Raw genomic sequence first — 19892 nt, 5'->3', positions numbered from 1 at the left:
CACTGCATTTTGAATATTGTTGCGCAAGGTTTTCGACAAAGTCGGAATTTCCATTCGTTTTTCCATCCATGGGTTTGTTAAAGAAGCAGAGAATACCTTCATATATTCCTTGCGACTTAAAGGCTTTTTTTAATAGAAATCAAATTGTGGGCATAAATGACGTAGGAGTTTATGAATGCTGCGTTAAGCATTCCATAAAATACTGCCATGGGCCACCTGTTGGTTTTCCTGGAGCATGACATCAACGAACACATTTGGTCGAAAGTATCGACACCACCCTTTGTTTCATTATAGTATAATATTATATCCGGCTTTCCAGTTTTGTCGTCAATCGTACCTTTTTCATTGCAGGAAGACAGCAAATAGAGCATTTTAGATGGCCTTGGTTTGTACGATAAGAGAGTTAAAGGGCCATCATAGTAAAACATGGTAGTTCCAACCTTTCGTGCACGGATGTTTTTCATTTCCTCCGGTATTTCTCGTTTATTAGATCTTATGGTTCCCACTAGAGTCAACTTGTAAGGTTCATTAAGTAGACCCTTTGCTAAAGGAATAGACGTGAACCAATTATCGCAAGTTATATTTCGATATGTGCCATGTATGGGTCGTGATAGTTCCTTTAAAAAACAAACCTAAAGTTGCTCAAAAGATAACCATACGTCTCTCAGACGTACGCTGATTCTATTTGTGTCTTTTTCTAAGAACATATCGAACTTACCGCAAAAAAAACAACCACCACCGCCAAGTTGTTGCTACCGACTGAGATAACAGAGCATGAGAGGTTTCTCTGTTAATGATCGGCAGAGAGAGAGTAAAAAATTCAAAAGGCCAACGTCTCGCAGACGTACGTTATCTAACTAGGGTTAATACTAACACCAAGTTATGACGTTTTATGCAAGTGATATAATAATCAATTGAAATTGGTTGTCAAACATCTTGTTAATTTTAGCCCGTCATTAATATGTCGCATATTTAATAACAATCAACAACGAAACTCACACACATGTGCAAACACACTCATTGTTATGACATTATCACTCACTCTCCCTTTGGCAGGGATAATATATGTTAAGTCATTTCCAAATTTGATATTGCCAGACTTTCTTCTCACTCCCTCTCTCTCTCATTTATGCTCAGCATCGAAGAACACATCACAATTTACAAGAACAACTTTCCACTAATGTTTTGTATTGGTGCTAATGCTAAAATTCCCGAGAGTGTGAAAGAGAATGAGAGTATTGTTCTGTTCTGTGTGTCAGTTACTTGTTGCTGGAGCACAATGGGGATTGCATTGTTTTTGGGGATTGTAGTTGAGTCGCCGTCGTCGTCGTTATTTTTGTTGCTGCTACTGCTGCTGTTGTAATTCCATTCAATTGTACACTCGGTCGGTCACATATTTTTTTTTCTTAATTCAACACTCACTAGCCAGTCGTCGTTATCAAACCTATGGCAAATGTCATTGGCGGTCGGCAGTAGTCTGCTCTATTAGTTCTAATCTGGCATGAGGTGAGTGCTGGTCGTCATCGGTTGTTGTCTTAATATAGACTCAGAAAACAAATTGTTTGGTCGTTTAGCGCGGACGACGATAGCCAAAGATTATTAAATGAATTTAAACTAAAGCCGAGAAAACAAAACAAAACGCGAATAATAAACATAACGGTCGGTCGCATGGATGTTGACGTACGAAAGACTAGCCGCATAATAGCTGGAATTTCTTCTAAGCAGCCGTTAATCTTGTAACGCGGGTGGTTGATTGTTTGTCTCTATTTTTTTTTTGGAAGACACTAATGTACGAATAAAAGGAATAATAATAAGAGAATAAAAATAATTTTTAAAGCAGCATCGTATGCATGTGACGGCACCAGCAACAGGATAAAAAAATAAAACAACAACGCGAAGTAAAGACAAAATGCGTAGTTTTTGAATGAAAGGATATTAAAACGCAAAAAGTAAAACGGAAAATACAATAGTGGTGTTTCGTGCTATCTCATAAGTTGAGTGAAATCGAAGTGAACAAAAAAGTGTAAATTTGATATTTTTGCAAACGAAAATTTTGTCGTGGGAAGAGCATAACATATGTGATTGTTTTGTAGTTGTTGTTTGCAGCATTTGTGTGTTTTGAAAAGCATCAGGAGTAAGTACAAATTCACTTTAATGATGATGAAGTGCAGATTAAAGAAGTACACCAGAAAAAGCATTAAGACATAATCAGGAAAATAATATTTGATATTTGAAATTAATATTTATTATTTTTTACTTGTTAATGTTATTTAATCTTGACAATTTTTATTAGAAAATTTATAGTAATTTCTGTAAGATTAATACATATCAATTTGAAAATGTCGATATCGTTATGTTTTTGGTAAAAACTTGTTGTACAATAGGGAAATTAAAATAAGCAATTGCCATAGGAACTTCTTTTGAAATAAAATTATTAATTATGACAATTGCTCTGTTCCAGATCCTGCAAGAATCTACTAGTACTACTATCGGTTATCGTAGTATAAACTTTTAAATTCTTGCAGTTCTGGAATAGACCATAAATGTAGTTTATTTTTTTTAATTTGATCTTTTATCGGGACGGACCAATAAAAATTTAAGTTTTCTTTTAGCAAATTAATAACATTCTTGGATATTAAATCTTAACAAATAGGCATCATAAATACAGGTCAATATTTTGGTGGGTCACGTTTCTAGTAATTTCAATAAATTTATGGAAGTTTTTGCGTACAGATGAAATACAGATGAAAGAGGACACTCTCAGAAACTCTTCTGCGAAGTCAATACTGGGGACATACGGAGGTTTACTAAAATATAGTACCCGAGGGAAGTAAACTAGGTCGCCTCGTGAAAACTATAAAGTTTATACATGGTGAGATGAAAAAACTGCAATCAACTTCAGACTGCTGTCATTTATAAGCCACAGCCGACAGCTGTTAAAATTAATCCAGTGATAGCTCAGTATATTGTTTACAAGCGTACAAAAGCATTTTAGTGAGAATTTTCCAGAAAAAAAGTTAAAGTACTCCAGCATTTAAATGCGAATAAATCGTTTGTGTCTCGTACCATCGCTCGTTACTGTGATACTGGTAGCGTAGCCCGACGTCAATTAAGTGGACGGAAGAAAACAGCAACATTAGCAGAAATAGATCGAAAAATAATGAAGCGACTTGATCGAAACCCGCGTCGCAGTGGCTGACAAATGGCTCGTGTGCTGAACATATTGCAATATTCCATTCGGCAAATATTGAAAAAAATTATAATTATGGCGTTTGACTTTGTTGCAGTTTTTTATCTCTGTATATGTGGGTGGGTATTTTTATACGTGCGCTATAGGAATGTAATGTAAAAATGTGGACCTAAATATGCAATGTTCTGTCACCGGAGCTAGAACCCATTATGAACTACAACTACCAATTTTCTGACAAGTTCGTGGAAAAATAAGCAAAAATCATCAAAATACCGAATATCGGAAGGTATCGTTATATGGAGCTATACCAAAACGTGGACCTACACATACAATGTTTGCCACCGGAGCTAGAACCCATTATGACCTACAAATGCCAATTTTTAGACAATGTGGCAATGAGAAAAATGTGGCAAAAAAATCTAATTTCATATGAAAATAAGAAATCAATGATCGCAAAAGTAGAATAAAGTACATAATTTCCAAATTTTAAGGGTAGGCCACTCCTACATTTTCCAATATTTTTACGATTTATTGCTTTAAATGTTTCCTATCGAATTTCATATAAGAAAATTAAATGAAATAAAATCGACCCTTTGTAATACCTCCAAAAAGTGTCTAAATTTTGAATAATTATAACTCTCATAAAATGCAAAAATATTAATGTTATTAATATGATGCTTTACAAAAAATATATACAGTTAATTACGGGGCCCGCAATTCCATATTGATTCGCATACAAAATTTCAAGATTTTAGGTATTAAATAGTAATAGATTATATTACTTACCGGATACTTTAGGTTCTAATTTCCTAAAAACCCTTTGTTATATCCACACTACACTTCACCAGTGACCCCTCGTCTAAATTTCCGATTTCCAGCTCTATCCGGTCGTGCTATAGGCATGGTATCATATTGAGTACCCTTTTGAACTTTTCCTACTCTTGTAGTATGAATTTCCAAAATCCAGCCTTATCTCTCATCTTCGTCTCAAGGCTGGCTTGAACACCAAATTTTGCGTCAGCATAAAAGAAAATATCTCTTTAATGGGATTTTTTAGAGTTACCTCTAAATTTGCTGTAATTTTGTTATAGTTTAATCATAACCAGGTGCAAATGGATGTTTGTTGTAATAAACAATATTATCTTTTGTTTACACATTTTATTGTAAATAATAGCTGACTATAAGAGTTCTTCAACATGTTTTCCGGGATAGATTTTGTAAATAATTTCATGTTTTTAGTGGTTTGAAATGTTTCCTGAAAAATGACAGAATTTGAATACGTATGTTGACTTTGATAGGATACACTGGCTGTTTTTATAAAGGGATTTTCGAATTGGCCTCACACCATGTCCAAAATCATCTTGAACCTTATGTAGGGAAGGTAGCAGAAGAAATAATCCGATACCTACCATCTTTATAACAGATCTTGTGTTGATGGAAATAATAAGATACACAAAGTCTGAATAGAGGATTTTAATTTCGCGTTTTATGAGGGGATGTACCGGAAGGAGTGAACCGATATATACCATCTTCACAGCAGGTTTTGTTTTAGTGGAAATAATGGAATGTGTAAAATATGAAGACAATCGAACTCATACATAACATTTTATAAGAGTTATAATTATTAAAAATGTTGGCCCTTTGTGGGGAAGGTACTTGATGGAGTGGACCGATATTGTAAATATTAGGATTTACAAAGTTGGTGCAAAATCAAATTATCCTTTATCTTTCTGTGGAGAAAAATATATATAGTTCACCTTTTTGTGGAGGAGGTATCAGAAGGTGTGGACCGATATTACGCTGTACCAATTTTGTACAAAATCGGATACTAACTCCCAATGTCCCGACCCGGGGTCTTGAACTGTTATTTCGATGAGACACGTTTTGGCCGTATCAAATGATATATACCCTCTGTAGCCATATGACTGACTCTGACTGACTCTTAATACCCTCCACCATTTTCATGGAACTTGAAAGTTGAAACAATTTCGGTAAAAATATCGCTAAAATCCTAAAATACCAAATATCAGAAGGTATTGTTATATAAGGGCCATACGAAGACGTGGACCAGTTATAGGATGTAGTACCGATTCCGAACTTCAAATACAAACAATTTCGGTTAATAATGTCGCTAAAATCATCAAAATACCGAGCACCGAGGGTATAGCTATTGGTGGCTAAACGAAGACGTAGTCCTGAATTGCCAATGTTTGTCATAGGTTGTAGTACCCATTACGAACTTCAAATACGAAATTTAAAACAATTCCGGTAAAAAAGGTATCTTAAAATTTTCAAAATGCCGAATTCTGGGATATACTGTTGTATAGGGGCTATACGAAGACGTGGATCTGTTATAGGCTGTAATACCCCTTACGAACTTCAAATTCAAAATTTGAAACAATTCCGGTAAAAATTGTTCCTAAAATCATCAAAATACCGAATACTGGGAAGAAACGTTATATGGGGCTATACGAAGACGTTGACCTGAATTTTTGTGATAGGCTGTAGTACTGGTTACGAACTTTAAATATAAAATTTAAAATAATTCCGGTAAATAATGTCACTAAAATCATGAAAATACCGAATAACGGGAGGGACCGTTATATGGGGGCTATACGAAAACGTGGACCGACATGGCCCATTTACGAACTTAACCCCATAAACTTTGCATGTATGCAACATTTTAGCCTTCTGCCTCAATTCGTTCGAAGGATAGTGGACAGACAGACGAATATGGCTAGATCGCCTTAGCATTTTACGCTTATCCAGAATATTTATACTTTGTTGGTCTGACATGAGTATTTCGAGGAGTTACAAACGGAATGACAAAGTTAATATAACAAACAAAGTTAATATAGCCTTCATAGATTGCTGGAGGGTATGAAAACTGCATATAATTATATGGTCATAGTAGGGGGGGGGGGGGGGGGGTATATATATACATATCGACCGACTTATACCTTCTATATTTTATATATGTCGCTCGATATAGTTGTATAGATCCCAATGTCTTTTATCTGATGATAAAATATATATATCCGGACCTAGCACATTTCATTTTATTCCTACTTTTACTTTTTCTAGAATCATTCATTCTCATTAACGACTCAACTAGCTTTGTAGTGGATTCTGATTTAAAATTTATTGCATTTTGTCTCTTGTCTGGTCTTGCTTCAATACCATCAATTCTGTATCACCTTTCGTTCCTCATTTATTTTGCCATCAGGTTTTTCGACCATTGGAAAAAATATTACCGAACGAAAGTAAAAGAAACCAAAAACAGGATATTTGAATTAATCACGTCTAGTTGGTGGGGTTTTAACTGCGCTTTACTATTTATAGAATTTTTTTTCATTAGCATTATTAATTTCGAAAAAAAGTTAATAATGATGCTGTCAACAATTTGTTGTTTCTATTCATTTGAAATGAACAACCACAAAAATAAGTGAACCATCGAAATTAATATGACAAAGAAAAACTAAATTTTGGAACTGTTTTGTGTGTTCGAAGTAGCTAACAATTAAATTTAAAAAAAAAAGATTTTTTTTTAATAATTTACATTTTTGTTATAATTTTTATTTTACCCTTATAATATGCCGGAAATAACAGAAATGCCCCTTTTGTGGCGGTAGGAATTTCTAAAAATAGAACATAAATCAGTCAAGTTGTGACAAATTGATATTTCACATAGAAGTGCAATGTATTTGTTGTTGTGGTTGGAGTATAAATCACTCTTGGTATTGAACCCAACAACCACTCCGCGAAAATACGTCAAAAAAGTAAACAATGCTTATCGATGGGTTTTTGGCAATGCAAACGTCCGATTATTTGTTGTTAAAACACCTATTAATGTTATCTTGATGTGACGCCAATATAACGGGGCTGCAGGTGCAATGGGGCCTTTTAATGCAACCAAAAAAAACTACTTACAAAATAAATCGGGTGGCACTATTTTAATTCAGGTCAGCTGAAAATGTGCACCTTCGGTTGGCTATCAGAACTCAAGCGCCGACCATGGTAATGGTGTGGGCCGCCATAACAGCCGATTTTCGCCGATTACAATAAATGCCGAATATTATTGCGAACATATTCTGGAGAGTGTATTAAAACCTTGGGGATGCAAACATTTTGGCCGCAAACTTGGACATTCCAACAGGACTCAGCAGGCGCCACCCAAGAATGGTTACAAAATGAGGTTCCTCGCTTCATTTCCAGTCCAAAATGACCACCAAAATCTCCGGATACCAATCCGTTGGACTATTGTGTCTGGAGTATTTTGGAAAACAAGGTTGGCACTAAAAAATACCAAATTGTCACAAGCAAGCGCTCCGCCGGGAATGGGCCAAAATACTGCAGAGCAACATTCGGGCAGCGTGTGACGGTTTCATTGGCCGTTTGAAGGCCATAATTCGTGTCAAAGGTGACAAATTCGAATAAATCTAAACTTATTCTAAAATTTGATGCTATTTCCGACATTTTTTGCTTTTTGTCAATAAAATTAAAAAAAATGTAAAAATTATGGCATTTGACTTGGTTGTTGTTTTTTTATCTCAACCTTTAGAACTGACGATAAGTATAGAACTCAAAATCCTCGGGTTCCTAATAAAACGCTCACACTATGTGCCAACCTTTCCCATTACTTGGTAATGCGTAAAATAAGTTATTTTGACTTGCTTTCAGTTGTAAACAATGATCCATTGTTTCCGATCTACTGATAATGTAAATTTTTGGCCCTCTATGGAGTAGATTGCTAAGGAATGGGTCCATATTGTCCATTTCGTATCGGACCTTATAAATATTGCGACGTTCCAGGTTTGGACTATATTGAGATCTGTGATAATTTTTAGAAAATGTTAAAATGTACGTGAGGTCCTAGATATAGTCGACCGGAGTATTCCATTTTCATACTTCATCTAATACAGTATGGGAATGGTATGGGCAAAATTACAAAAAAATCGAACATTTATATACAATTTTATGCGGAATCATAAATAGGTTTCATCATAGGTTTCTGCTTGAGAGAAATATTTCAACATAGCAAATTGTAAAGAATCGCTGACAAGCTTCGCAAGTTATGACAGATAAAAATATTGAAAATTGTTCCAGAAGTAATGGTCCGATCTCTACCATCTTTATAATAGATTCTGTGTTGATAGAAATGTGGAGATGTGCCAAGTCTGAATGGAATCGGATGTTAATTACGCGCTTTATAAGATCCATGGCTATTCAAAATGTTGACCCTTTGTGAGGGAGGTACCACAAGGAGTTGAGCGATATATCCCATATTCACAAATGATCCAGTGTTAGCAAAAATAATCGTATTTATAAAATTTGTAGAGAGTTGGAGCTTGTTTCGCCTTCTTGTAGCGTTAAACACTATGATGGTGAGGTACCAGAAGAAATGGTCCGATCTCTGCCATCTTGTGTTGATTGAAATTTTGAGATGGTCCAAATCTGAATAGAATCGGATGTTAATATCACGTTTTAAGAGCTTCATGGTTTCTCAAAATTTTGAGCCTTTGTGGGGGAGGTACCAGAAAGAGTGGACCGATATATCCCATGTCCACAGCAGATCTTGTGTTAGTAGAAATAATGGTTTTCGGATGCTTATTTCGGATTTTATGATCATTTTGGTTATTCAAAACTTCGACCCTTTGTGGGGGAGGTACATTCTGTTCCGATCTCGACCATCTTTAAAACAGACATCCAATTCCAAGTCTGAATGGAATTGAATGTCGATTTCGCGTTTTATGTGCTTCATGGATATTCAAAATTTTGACCCTTTTGTGGGGGAGGTACCAGAAGGAGTGAACCGATATATTCCATTTTCACACCAGATCACGCGTTAATAAAAATATTGTGTAGTGTGTAATTTGAAGAAAATCGGACTCTTATTTCACATTTTATTAGAATTAAAATTATTCCAAATAATTCCGATACTGTCCATTTTCGCACCTAACCTAGCACTGATGCAAATATTAGGAATTGTCAAATTTGGAACGAAATCGGATTATCCTTTCTCTTACTGTGCAGTAGTATATATATTTTTTTGAAAATTTTGATTTTTTGTGAGCGAGGTACCAAATGGAGTGGACCGATGTTGCCCATCTCTGAATACGATTTAAGTTTGACAATAAAAATATGATGTAGCAACTTTGAACCAAATTGGACAATCCCTTGGAGAGTTATCGCTAGATCGACACCAAATGTCCCGTAACGGATTTGGGCCAAAAAGACTTAGGGTCTAAAATCGTTATTTCAAGGAGGCATGTTTTGGCCGTATACACTTTGTAGCCATATGGCTGATCAATCAACTTATAATGAGTCATTCCAATAAAAGTTTTCGGAATTTGTACAAATAATTTTCCACAAATCTCAATTTTCACTAATTTTTTGAAGGCCCCTTAATGCCAAGGCCATGCCACTTAACTGCCGCCCGGGTTAATTCAAATTAATCTACCTGTGGAAATTATCTAATCCTCATTGTTTTATATCGGATGGTGCAAAAATAACATCAATCGTAATCTACTTCACTGGCATGTTTTACTCTTTTGCGCCATGTCCCGGAGTTGGTAAACAATGACAATTATAAATCGTAGTATTCTGAAGTACGAAACGTGTTGCCATTATTTGTTGTTGTTAAATTTGCGAAAGATAAGTTCAGAACACAAGGAAACAGAAGCTGAATGAGGCATGTTGAAAACGTTTATGAAGTTACCTGAATTTTTATTTAGCAAAGATTTATAGATGATCTTTGATCCAGAGACGCGTAGTGGGGAAACAAACAAGTACTAATATGTGGTGTATGCTTGAAGGCATGTACAAGGTGGCGCAGAAGTAAACTTCCGATGTTTCTGTTGGCCGTTATTAAAAAAAGAAATAAGCATGATACTCTACAACACTACAATATGTTCGAAGTCAACTTATGTCCAAATCCATTTTGGAAGATTTCGTTTTTAAAATAATGTCAAAGAGCCCTGCCCAGATGTTACCCTTAGGTTTTTGATCCGGGAAGTGTGGCCAATATTTACGCACTACGTCGTGTTGTTAGGTATTCAAAACAATTTCACACGAGAGTTGTGGTCCATTTTACAGACTTCTAGACTTCTTCCCTGTCCTTTACTCTCTGTAGATTGGTTTTGAATTGTAGCCTACAGAGCGACTACAAAATTAGAAAATTTAAAAATTTTGGTGTCCCTTTGAACCCCTAAATGTACATTTAGAACAATAGGCTTTAATTTTGAGCCTAACCCTACCCCCATGCAAAATTTCGTGAGGATCGGACGACAATTGCGACATGTACAGAGTGAGATGAAACAACTGCAAGCAACTTCACACTGCTGTTATTTCTAAGCCACTCGTCCGACAGCTGATAAAACGATTCCAGTGACAGATCATTATATTTTTTACAAGCGTACAAAAGCATTTTGGTGAGAATTTTCTGGAAAAAAGTTATTCGTGATGAAATTCGAGTGTGATTGTGTGACTTCTTTATATTTGGCTGGAAAACCACAAGTGGCTATCGTTAGAGCACTTCAGCATTAAAATGTGAATAAATCTTTTGTGCCTCGTACCATCGCTCGTTACCGTGATATTGATACTGGTAGCGTTGCCCGATGTCAAGGAAGTGGGCGGCAGAAAACAGCAACATCAGCAGAAATAGTTCGAAAAGTAAAGAAGCGACTTGATAGAAATCCACGTCGCAGTGGCAGAAAAATAGCTCGTGAGCTGAAAATATCGCAATATTCCATTCGGCAAATATTGAAAAATGAGCTCGGGATAAAGCCATTGAAATTCCAAAAAGTGCGCAACTGAAAGGAAATAGCCTCAAAAGAGCTAAAGAGTTGCTTCGCTTGGCCGAAAGTGGTGAATTGCCTAATTTGGTTCTCTCTCTCTCCGATGAGAAAACATTCGTTGTCCAGCATTTTGTAAACAAACAAAATGATCGTGTTTACTTGCCAAAGAGGTCAGCTGAAAATATGCGCCTTCGGCTGGCCACCAGAACTCAAGCGCAGGCCATAGTGATGGTGTGGGCCGCCATAACAGCCGAGTCGCTCATATTAATCGTCCGAGGCATCAGAATAAATTCCGAATATTATCGCGAAAATATTCTGGAGGTTGTATTAAAGCTTTGGGCACACAAACATTTTGTCCGCAGACCTTGGGTATTCCAATAGAACTCAGCTCCATCGCACTCAGCACGCGCCACCCAAGAATGGTTACAAAATGAGGTTCCTCGCTCCTTTTCCAGCGCAAAATGGCCACCAAAATCTCCGGATACCAATGCGTTGGACTTTTGTGTCTGTAGTATTTTGGAAAGCAAAGTTGGGCACTAAAAAATACCAACGTGTCGATCACCTCAAGCAAGCGCTGTGCCGGGAATGGGCAAAAATACCGCAGAGCAACATTCGGGCAGCGTGTGACAGTTTATTGGCCGTTTGAAGGCCATAATTCGTGCCAAAGGTGACCAATTCGAACAAATCTAAACTTATTCTAAAATTTGAAGCTATTTCCGACATTTTTGGCTTTCATTCAATAAAATTTAAAAAAAATGTAAAAATTATGGCTTTTGACTTTGTTGCAGTTTTTTATCTCACCCTGTATGGGGAGCAATATTCGTAAAATCGGACGAAGATGTATATCGAAGCTATATAAAAACCTGAACCGGTCTCGATAAAATTTTGCAGAGGTTTTTTCGAGCAATATCTGATGCCCGGTATAAAACATGATTGTTGTGGAGTGCATATTGCGCATGTGATTGACTTAAACACCACATCGGATGAAACATATATATCAGAACTAAAGCTGTATCTGAACCGATTTTCACCAAATTTGATGTGTAGACTGAATTCGGCCGGATGTGCCAAAATTCAGGTCATTTGGACTGATATTGGACATTTGGTGCACAATTAACCCGAAATCGGTTGGAGATATATCCAAATCTGAACGGACCTCGAAAACATTTGGCAGAGGTATTTCTGGGCTGTATCTGATATCAAACATCATTCTTTTGGGGTGCAAATTACGAATGTGGGAGGCTTAAACAACAAATCGGATGAAATCTATGTATGGCAGCTGTAGCTATATCTGACCGGATTTTCACCAAATTTGAAATACTTGCTTCTAAACTCAATTCGGTTGGATGTGACAAAATTCAGGTCATTTGGACTGATATTGGTCATTTGGTGCGTAATTAACTCGAAATCGGTTGATGATATATATGGGAGCTATATCCAAATCTGAACCGATCTTGATAAAATCTGGCAGAGGTATTTCTTCGCTGTATTTGATATCTGATATCAAACATCATTCTTTTGGGGTGCATATTACGAATGTGGGAGGCTTAAACACCAAATCGGATGAAATCTATATATGGGAGCTGTAGCTATATCTGAACGGATTTTCACCAAATTTGAAATACTTGCTTCTAAACTCAATTCGGTTGGATGTGCCAAAATTCAGGTCATTTGGACTGATATTGGTCATTTGGTACGTAATTAACTCGAAATCGGTTGATGATATATATGGGAGATATATGTAAATATGATCCGATTATCACCAATTTCAATAGGGTTCGTCCTTCGGCTAAGCAAATGTTGTTTGGAAAATTTCAACACAATTGGATAATAAATGCGATCTGCATTTTGTTCACAAGAATTCATGGACGGACTGACGGACGGACGGAAAGACGGACTGACATGCATAAATCAATTCAGAAAGTCATTCTATGAAGATCATCAAAAATACCTATGGGTCTATCTCGCTTTCTTCTCCATGTTACAAACAAATGCACGAAGACATAATACCCCTACCACTATGTGGTGTAGGGTATAAAAATGGACGTTACATATTAAATATATGTATGCCTATGTATATAAGTATATAAATTAAAATAACTTAATTTGATTAAATTCTATTACGATATATCAAAACTAAACAATATTCCACAATAATATATTCACAGAATGCACCCGACTATCGCAATTTTGTAGGTTTAAAAGTACGAGTTTTTTTTTTCTTATTTTACCCATGCCACTGTAAGGGGTTAGTAAACCAGCTTTGATACTTATTCCAAAATTAGTTAATCAACTCATTAAATGGTAATGAGATGTGTTGCTTGAGCGTTCAATGCGTCTTGGTACCGTTAAGGCAAACAACTCCATTAAACAATATATATTTACAGCCTGTTCCACGATATCGAAAGAACACGTTCGCACAACTTTTACACGACAAACAGCTGATTTCCGTTCCACTAAAATCCATCAGAACGAAAATTTGCACGAAAATCAAAGCGAACGAAAACGTAAGCGTTTCAGTGTAATTTTGCGTTCCACTATCTTTTTTCTTTCGTACGCATGCGAACACAAATGTCAAAAACCGTCACTTGTGTGTTTGCTGTCGAATGATAAAAATTAAGGAAAATTGTTTTAACATAAACATTCCTTGATTGAAAATTGAAAGAAAAATGTAAGTAAAAATAATAAATGCAATTTAATCTGTGAACAACAAATATATATTTTTTTATTTTCTCAATTCCAGCACGAAAAAACTACACAGCTGCGGGCACTAGTTGAGTATATGGAGGAGAATCCTAAGTTCGCCAGAGGAGTGCCAATTTTTGGAAGCAGCAGGCAATCCCTTGAAGACCACTGGAAGACACAAACCTAGAAAAATTCATTTTTTATTATTTCAAAAATGTAAAAATACAATCATACTTACTGGTTGTTAGGTACTTCAAATAAATTCGAAGCATCTCTTAAATGCCTCCGTGGCACATTTTGAACCTCCTCCTCATCATCCATAAAAAATAGGGCTACAGAAATATTCATTTTTTTTAATTTTTTAAGGACACAAATAGTTTGGACACAATCACTAGAAATTTTATTTTGTTTGTTTATTTACAATTTGTTTGTTTACAACTGAACTGTCAGTTGAGACAGAGCAACTGCTGCTTTTTCGCGTTTAAATTAGACATTTGGCGCTTTTTTTGCCTTATTTCGCGATTAATTTTTCCAAATAATATTTAGCAACACTGAATCACGATTTTCTGCCATTATCCACGGAATAATTTACTTGCATTCATAAAATGTATCTTTTCCGAAGGCACCCACCCACCTGTAGAGTATTGAAATTATTTTTTTTTTTCCTTTTTGAATTATTAAACAAAGAAATTAGTATTGGGTGAATAATATTCGAATCTCGGAATTATAAAATAATCGGAAAAACAATTTATTGCATCGTCTGACGATCGAACTACTGATAGTGTTCACGCTTTGGTGGTTCGCTCGCGAAATCGCACAGCTTATCGGTCAATAGTACAAAATGCAATAAAATTGAAACATCGCAACTAATTTGAAAACAACAAAACTTTGAAGATCGCCAATACACAAGTACAAATGATATCTGGCGGTTTGGCTGGGTAATTGAGTGAAACTTTATACCCGGCAAAATTATCGATCGAGTGGAATTTTTACATTAATGACTAATTTCAAAAAATAAATAAATAAAGTATTTGATTGCACCTAAACAAGTGAATAAGTATCAGTCGATTTTGCCGACAGATGTATACCCTCAGCCAATGTTCGATTATTTAAATATGTTTTGACTTCTATTATAATTGTTATCAAATGGTTGACCCTCTATGGAGTAGGTTCCGAAGGAATGGCCCAATATTGCCCATTTCGTATCGGACCTAAATAAATACGATATAAATATTGCGACGTGTCAGGTTTGGACTTTATTGGTTATAGCCTTCACTTTATATGAGATATGTGGTTATTTTTAGAAAATGTTTAAATGTGCGCTAGGTACCACATATAGTCCACCGAAGTATTCCATTTTCATACTTTAACTAATATAGATAAAAATATTGGTATGGGCAAAATTATAAAAAAATCGAACATTTATATCCAATTTTATGCGGAATCATAAATTCCATATTCGTCTCGGGTTTCTGGTTGAGAGAAATACAGGGTGAGATAGAAAACTGCAACAAAGTCAAACGCCATAATTTTTACATTTTTATACCCTCCACCATAGTACGCAAGGCGTATTATGTTTGTCATTCCGTTTGTAACACCTCGAAATATAGATTTTAGACCCCACAAATTATAAATTCTATGTCGATCTAGCAATGTCCGTCCGTCCACCCGTCGGTCCGTCTGTGGAAATCACTCTGGCTTCCGAACAAAATGAAGTAGATTGATAACATTTTACTCAAATGTATATTATGTCTGTAGGACTTTTGGTATTGAAAATGGGCCATGTAGGTGGTCTACGTTTTGGTATAGCCCTATATATGGGGGCGGTACCTCCGGTATTTTGATGATTTTAGCCACATTATTCACCGAAATTGTTTCAAATTTGGTATTTCAAGTTCGTAATGGATACTACAGCCTTAGACAGAAAATTATATGTGCAGGTCCACGTCTTCGTATAGCCCCCTTATAACAGTACCTCACTATATTCGGTATTTTGACGATTTTTGCTACATTTCTCACCGATTTTTTTTTAAGTTTCGCTTTTGAATAGTGTGATGGCTTACGGCAAAAGTTACCTGTGCAGGTCCATGTCATCGTATAGACCCTAAAATAACAGCTGCATTCGGTATTTTTAAGATTTTAACAGAATTTTTAACGGATTTTTTTGTTTTTGAGAATTGCAAAATTCGTTCCAATTAGTGGAGGGTATTCAAAGTTCGGCCCGGCTGAACTTACAGCTTTTTTCTTGTTTTTTTAATTTTGTTGAATGAAAGCAAAAAATGTCGGAAATAGCATCAAATTTAAGAATAAGTTTAGATTTGTTCGAATTTGTCACCTTTGGCACGAATTATGGTCTTCAAACGGCCAATGAAACCGTCACACGCTTCCCGAATGTTTCTCTGTCTGCGGTATTTTGGCCCATTCCCGGCGAAGCGCTTGCTTGAGATGATCGACACTTTGGTATTTTTTAGTGCCAACCTTGCTTTCCAAAATACTCCTGACACAATGGCCCAACAGATTGGTATCCGGAGATTTTGGTGGCCATTTTTCGCTGGAAATGAAGCAGGGAACCTCATTTTGTAAGGGTGCTGTACTGAGTGCGATGCTACTGAGTCCTGTTGGAATGTCCAAGGTCTGCGGCCAAAATGTTTGCGTGCCCAAGACTTTAATACATCCTCCAGAACATTTATGCGATAATATTCGACATTTATTCTGATGCCACGGTCGATTAATACGAGCAGAGAGCGACCACCGGCTGTTATGGCGGCCCGGCGCTTGAGCTCTGGTGGCCAACCGAAGGTGCACATTTTCAGCTGACCTCTTTGGCAAGTAAACACGATCATTCTTATCTTTTCTCATGGGAGAAAACTAAATTCGGCAGTTCACCACTTTCGGCCAAGCAAAGCAATTCTTTAGCTCTTTAGAGTCTATTTTCTTTCTGTTGCGGTGTAAGTTCTTTTTGTAATTTTAATGGCTTTACCCCGAGCTCATTTTTCAATATTTGCCGAATGGAATATTGCGATATGTTCAGCTCACGAGCCATTTTCCGGTCACTGCGACGCGTGTTTCGATCATGTCGTTTCCTTACTTTTCGAACGATTTCTGCTGATGTTGCTATTTTCTTCCGTCCACTTCCTTGACGTCGGGCTACGCTACCAGTCGATGCGGTAACGAGCGATGGTACGAGACACAAAAAATTTATTCACATTTAAATGCTGGAGTTTTCTAACGATATCCACTTGTGATTTTCCAGCCAAATATAAAGAAATGACACTATCACGCTTGAACTTCATCACGAATAACTTTGTGTTCTGGAAAATTCTCACCAAAATGCTATTGTACGCTTGTAAATAATATAATGAGCTGTCACTGGAATAATTTTAACAGCTGTCGGACGAGTGGCTTAGAAATGGCAGCAGTCGAAAATTGGTTTCAATTTTTTCATCTCAAGCTGTATATCCCATCTTCACACCAGACCTTGGGTTAATAAAAATATTGCGATGTGTGTAATTTGAAGATAATCGGACTCTTTCATCATATTTTATAAGAGTTATAATTATTCAAAATTTTGACCCTTTTGTACATTCTCTCACCTGACCCAGCACTGATGCAAATATTAGGTTTTGCAAAGTTGGAGTAAAATCAAATTATATTTTTTTTTTCTGTGCAGTAAAATATTTTTTCTGAAAATTTCAAACATTTGTGGGGGAGCTACCAGAAGCAGTGATCCGATATTGCCCATCTTCGAAATCGATGTAAGTTTGATAATAATATTACCATGTATGGGCCAAATCGGATACTCCCTTCGAGAGTTATCATGCGCACCAGCCAGACGGCCGGACGGGCATCGCTAGATCGATTCCAAATGTCCTGAAACGGATTTGGTCGAAAGAGACCTAGTTAGACCCTAGGTTATTTCTATAAGGCACGACTTGGGTGTATCAAATGATATAAACCCTCTCTAGCCATATGGCTGAGGATATAAAAATTGTATCAATGATCTATAGATAAGGAGATCTCTTTTTTAGGTCCTATAATTCAAAAGATCTTTTGCAGTTTTCTAAAGTTAGAAGGATAATTCGAAATATTTTCGGTTTTTATAATTCAAAAGACTTTTTGAAGGGTTCTATTGTTAGAAGGTTAATTCGATAAAAGTTTTGATAGTACTTAAAAATTTGCAAAATATCAATGATCTACATTTTTTAAGGTATCTAGGTGAATAATTAGGTCTTTTTCAAGAATCTTTTAATTCAAAGACCTTGTGCATAATGTTTTCTAAATGCTTTCTCTCAAAGGTTTTCAAAATGCCTCCTGTTTCAAAAACTAATGTGGTTTAGTAATTAAGTCATACTCATTTAACTGCACTTAAAACATATGAATTCAAAAAAAAAGTTAAAAATTTAAATAAAAGGCATTCCCATCCAGTTTGGCGCCCAACGTCGAATAATTTATTAAAGGGTTATTAACATACAATAAAAATACATATTTAAGCGCTACGGAACATACAAACTCATACTGTATTGTAATTCTCAAAATTATTAAAATAACTTTGAAGTGGCACAAATGATGTTTTTTTTTGCAAAAACGTGCAAATAATTTAATTTGTTGATAAAAATCTTCAAATTCTCAAAAACAACAATCAATTTATAATTATTGATTTAAATACTATTATTTTTGCAACACCATGTCATCCAATTCAAAAAACAAATTCGAACCTTTTTTTATCACACGAAATGTGATTTGTCATAATTTAGATGGAGACTTTGTGCCGATTTCCTCCTCTCGATTTGCATGCGGAACGTAAAAATTTTGTTTGTTTTTATGCATTTTTTTAAATGCAACTGTCGTTCCGTCATTTTTGTCTCGTTACACAGAGTAATTAAACAAAATATTGCTGAATCAATGCTGCCATTGTTAATCTCGAGAGGCTGACAAAACAGAAATTTTTGTATTCAAGATTTGATTTACTTTTTCAATTTTGTAAGGAAAAATAGGTATTTCAGAAGAGTCCATACCAAAGGTGGATAAATCCATTAATTTACTTGATGTAAATGAAGCTTTTCTTCAGTTGATGCGGAAATTCTAGATTTAACGTCGAATTCATTATTTATTATATCTGCCACCATCAGTACCTTCTCCATTACCAGCATACGTAAAATAATGGCAACAACGTACCATCGGCATTACCAGCAAGTCAAAAAATAAGTAATTTTTTAGGAGCTATTTGAAAAATACAAATTCTGAAAAATGCGAACTTGGTACATCTAAATATTATTGTCAAACTTTGATCGAGTTCGGAGATGGGGGATATCGGTCCACTCTTTCTGCTACATCCCCCATAAAAGGTCAATATTTTCACAGAAAATAATTTACCATGTAGAACTAGAAAGGATCATTCGATTTCGTGCAAATCCCAATATTTGTATCAGTGTTATGTCCGATGCGAAAATGGGCATTATCGGCCCACGCCGTCATCTTCATCCCCCACAAAGGGTCAAGGGTCAACTACAAAGGGTCAACTTTTATGAATGTGAAATACAGGGTGAGATGAAAAAATTGCAACCAACTTTAGACTGCTGTCATTTCTAAGCCACTCGTCCGACAGCTGTTAAAATTATTCCAGTGACAGCTCATTATATTGTTTACTAGCGTACAAAAGCATTTTGGTGAGAATTTTCCAGAAAAAAAAAAGTTATCCGTGAATTCAGGGGTGATAGTGTGATTTCTTTATATTTGGCTGGAAAACCACAAGTGGCTATCGTTAGAGCACTCCAGCATTTAAATGTGAATACATTTTTTGTGTCTCGTACCATCGCTTGTTACCGTGACTGATACTAGCAGCGTAGCCCGACGTCAAGGAAGTAGAGGGAAGAAAACAGCAACATCAGCAGAAATGGTTCAAAAAGTAATGAAGCGACTTGATCGAAACCTGCGTTGGAGTGGCCGAAAAATGGCTCGTGAGCTGAACATATCGCAATATTCCATTCGGCAAATATTGAAAAATGAGCTTGGGGTAATGCCATTGAAATTCCAAAAAGTGCAAGAACTCGCACCGCAACAGAAAGAAAATAGACTCAAAGGAGCTAAAGAGTTGCTTCGCTTGGCCGAAAGTGGTGAACTGCCGAATTTGGGTTTCTCCGTCTCCGATGAGAAAACATTCGTTGTCCAGCAGTTTGTAAACAAACAAAATGACCGTGTTTACTTGGCAAAGAGGTCAGCTG

The 19892-nt window shown here is 36.0% G+C and overlaps 1 protein-coding gene and 1 long non-coding RNA gene across 3 annotated transcripts in view; one reads left to right on the top strand and one right to left on the bottom strand.

The window, feature by feature from the left end:
* The first annotated feature begins 1429 nt into the window (after positions 1-1429).
* The window catches only part of LOC101892127 (protein peste), a 36014-nt gene continuing 17551 nt past the window's right edge, over positions 1430-19892 (top strand). Inside the window, exon 1 of one of the 2 annotated variants that reach the window (XM_059121158.1) lies at positions 1430-2134. The gene's annotated coding sequence lies outside the window, so the exon portion shown is untranslated. The remainder of the gene's footprint in view (positions 2135-19892) is intronic. The other variant, XM_059121159.1, reaches the window with a different exon arrangement.
* LOC131801972 (uncharacterized) lies at positions 13681-14564 on the bottom strand. The gene is made up of 2 exons (XR_009341988.1): positions 13910-14564; positions 13681-13854 (listed from the first exon to the last, which is right to left on the bottom strand). It is a non-coding gene; the product is annotated as an uncharacterized LOC131801972 (long non-coding RNA).

Source organism: Musca domestica, unplaced genomic scaffold, assembly GCF_030504385.1.
Source record: "Musca domestica strain aabys unplaced genomic scaffold, Musca_domestica.polishedcontigs.V.1.1 19, whole genome shotgun sequence".
Taxonomy (NCBI): Eukaryota; Metazoa; Arthropoda; class Insecta; order Diptera; family Muscidae; genus Musca; species Musca domestica.
The sequence above is the reverse complement of the archived record's forward strand: the minus strand, read 5'-3'. Positions and strand labels throughout refer to the sequence as shown.